The sequence below is a fragment of the Pavona decussata genome, unplaced genomic scaffold (assembly GCF_977016875.1).
Source record: "Pavona decussata unplaced genomic scaffold, jaPavDecu1.1 SCAFFOLD_124, whole genome shotgun sequence".
Taxonomy (NCBI): domain Eukaryota; kingdom Metazoa; phylum Cnidaria; class Anthozoa; order Scleractinia; family Agariciidae; genus Pavona; species Pavona decussata.
Window position 1 is genome coordinate 1,655,717 of NW_028145538.1, and position 3,321 is coordinate 1,659,037.

At 40.3% G+C, this 3,321-nt stretch overlaps 1 long non-coding RNA gene across 1 annotated transcript; it reads right to left on the minus strand.

Moving 5' to 3' along the window:
• Positions 1–2,476: 2,476 nt before the first annotated feature.
• On the minus strand, positions 2,477–3,321 carry LOC146469394 (uncharacterized). Its single transcript, XR_014867251.1, has 2 exons — positions 2,932–3,321; positions 2,477–2,901 (listed from the first exon to the last, which is right to left on the minus strand). It is a non-coding gene; the product is annotated as an uncharacterized LOC146469394 (long non-coding RNA).

Consider the following 3,321-nt stretch of genomic DNA (forward strand, 5'->3'; position numbering starts at 1 on the left):
TGCGAAAATGAAGCGTAACGCTGATCTCACCGCCTTGAAACAAAATGGGTCGCCCTTGAGAATCATTCAGTTCTATTTTCAGTCTATCAAAGACATATTCTCTCAAGCGTTTGTAGTCGGGTTGTTTAGGTGTAATCACTTACTTCTAAAAAACCTGGTTTAGTGTTTACGTCATGTTTGAATAGTATCGGAACGGTCTCACTTCCTACAAAACTATCCCTCACTATGTCAGAAGTCACTATAATCGAATGGAAGGTCTTCCTTGAGAGCTGATGAGCGCAAATTGTCTCGGGCGGCAACGGTATGATAAATGATGTATAATTTGTTTTGTCACTGCTCGTTAACAGTACAAAGCCAGGGTGCCTTTTGTCTGTAGGTGGTTGAATGTTTCGACCATATAGTAATTTCAAAAGCGGGGCAATATCATTTCCGTCCTCAGACAACATGCCCAGAGCTCTGGCAATGTTCGTTGCCATAAACAAGTGTACATCTTTATCCAAGACAAGCTTTCCAAGTGTATCATTTGTACATGTTCGTATATAACTCCACCACCGAGTGCTTTTTGCACACCTCTTGCAACATCTGCGACAGTCCTGTAACAGCCTTTGCTAAACGAGACACTTTTCCCTTTCGTTATCAATTTCATCTCGTTTGCCTCAATGTCCACGTTAATCCAAGTGTGTGGCAAATTAATTTGTGTCACTGCCACTTCGTAATGCTTATCGAGTATAAACGGTTTCAAGTATGTCTGCTCAATAAAGGAGTTCGAACCCATTTCTTTTTGCCAAATAGTGAGTTCGAAACTGCTATCTGAATCTTTGATTTTATACATCTTGGTACCACTCGTCTTCGAATGCTTTTAGCCGTAACTGAAACGATAAAGCTCCTGTATAAAATGAAGGATAGAGTCCTTCGGGATCAGTTCTTTATATCCACCCTTAGATGAGTGTGCTGACTGTCGTTGGTCAGCTGCTTGTAGTGTAAAATGGATGGTTCCACGATGGCGGTTTCGTTTTGATTCCCTTGTAGAGTAAACGTGTACAACTGTGGTTCCTCTCTTTGATTAACAAACGATTTGGCTTTTAGTAGTGATAAATGACCATGGTATATTTTTGGTGTTTGTGCCAAAAAGTTTTCAAATTGATTAGCGTGTTTTGTATCAGTCAAGACGGTCTATTTGTCTATTTTCTTGCGCCAAGGGAGTAAAAGCTTCGGAGTCTGGTTGTTGTAATTCCAGTGAATAGTATGTGGGTAGATTTACAACTACAGTGTGATCATTCTTGCATTGCAATGTACCGATGTAGGGAACAATGCTGTCCGTCACCGCCTCCTCGACAATATTGTGCTTGATGACTCTCAAGTTAAACGTTTTAGGGTCTTTTATCGCAATGAAAGCTTTAGCCGGTGTTGCTTCCTTAAAATGCCAATCAGGTGCAATCCAATACTTGTTGTACATTTCTTCGCTTACTATTCGTAATAGTTTAGCTAACCCTATGCGGTGTCAGCGTTGTTGTATCCCGATACCAAAGAAGGCACGACATCTATAAATTTGCGTGTTCCATTTGCTATCTTGTATCGATATATTTTTTCTTTGAGAGTGCGATTGAAGCGTTCCGATAAACTAGCTTTCATACGGCTGTACACGCTAAAGTGATGCACTTTGTGTTTTGTTAGCAACTTTTTTACGAGAGAATGTAAAATTCTTTTCCTTCATCTGTCGTGAGATAGTTCGGCCAACGCTGTGACGTGACAAAGATGGTTTCTAGTGCTCTACTGACCGATTGTGCCGATTTTGTTTTTAGAGGTACAACCCAAGCATGTTCTGAAAGCACGTCTACAACTGTCAACAAATAATTTACCCCCAGGGGGGTACTCCAAAAAAAATTGGGTAGGGGTGTGCGGCCCGCTTCCCAAAACCCTTACCCTATTTATGACCAAAATCTGCGATTTTCCCTACCCAATTTATGACCTGAAGTAGCTTCTTCTAAAAAAAAATCGAACCCAGGACTAGAGTGCAAAAATCTATACCCTATTTATTACCAAAATGGCGGCAAAATGGCTAAAAGCGATACCCTATTTATGACCAAAACCGCCGAAAAACCATACCCTTTGGCGCCGCACATACCTATATAGCCCATATAAGGGAGTACCCCCCCGGGAATTTACCCCCTTATTTATTCGTCTAGAATAGGTTCAATAGGCGTCGTGGGCAAGCTCAACTAAATCGGCTTGCCAGAAGTGATCCAAGCCCATACTAACTGTGCGGCGCCTTGTGTAATTGTAACGATTGGGTCTTGTCAACTGATGAGAACGTTGGCGACTTAAAAACTCATGTACATCTTGGAATCTTAACCCCTTTTCCTTAACCGCATGGTATAGTCGCGAGGCATTGCTAAAACCTGCTGGGTGGTTTACATTGTAATAGATTTCGTTTAATAACTGTTCACTTTTAGCGCTCAACATGACTAAAATACTCTTGTGCAGATTACTTTATAGCACTAATGTAGACCTTGTTATACACACTAGTAATTAATTCAAAAAGATCAAAGTCACCACGCTTAAAACAACAATAACTTGCATGCCTTATCCAACTCCTTATTCAACCTCTGCAGTTGTTGTTTTTGAGTCTTTCGATTTCTTACTCAACACTATAAATCAGTTTTTTTTTATTCGGACAGTTTTCTCTCGTTTGTTTCTTGTTTTCGTTTTTCGTGTTTTCTTTTGTTCTGGCTCTGTACAGCCCTCCTCTCTGTTGGTTCTATCTGCAATATCGTTATCTGCGACTGTACCACCGCAACAAGCTAGTACGCATTTCAAATGAATGTAGTGACCATTATCATGACCATCTTGTCCATCGTCACCGATTCTACCACGACAACAAGAAAATAACTTTAAAAAACACTTAAAGCAGCATTTGGGAGTTGTACCGACAGATGCAGTAGCCAACGACGGCCCACAACAAAACATCTCCGTTGGATTCTTTCACTTTGAAAATCTCAATTTCGGCAATAGAAGCGCACCTCGCCTCTTTAGCAAGCTAAATTTGTGAAATGATTCTTTCTCCTCCTATCTCTTTAATTTGTATTGCTTTTGGACTGCTTGTTGCTTGAATGATCTAAGTCAATGAACAACAGAGTAATATATAGAGAAATCATTTACATTACCTCACGCAGGAATTTAAGTTCAAATTCTAACGCGGTTTAAATCTTACCGATTGTTTCGGTTAAAGCGGTGGTGGTGTGTTAAATCGATCCTGATTTGAAGAACTGCCTTTGTCAGTCAGCATTCTCTTCTCTGTCTGATACTCAAAAAGGTGATAAT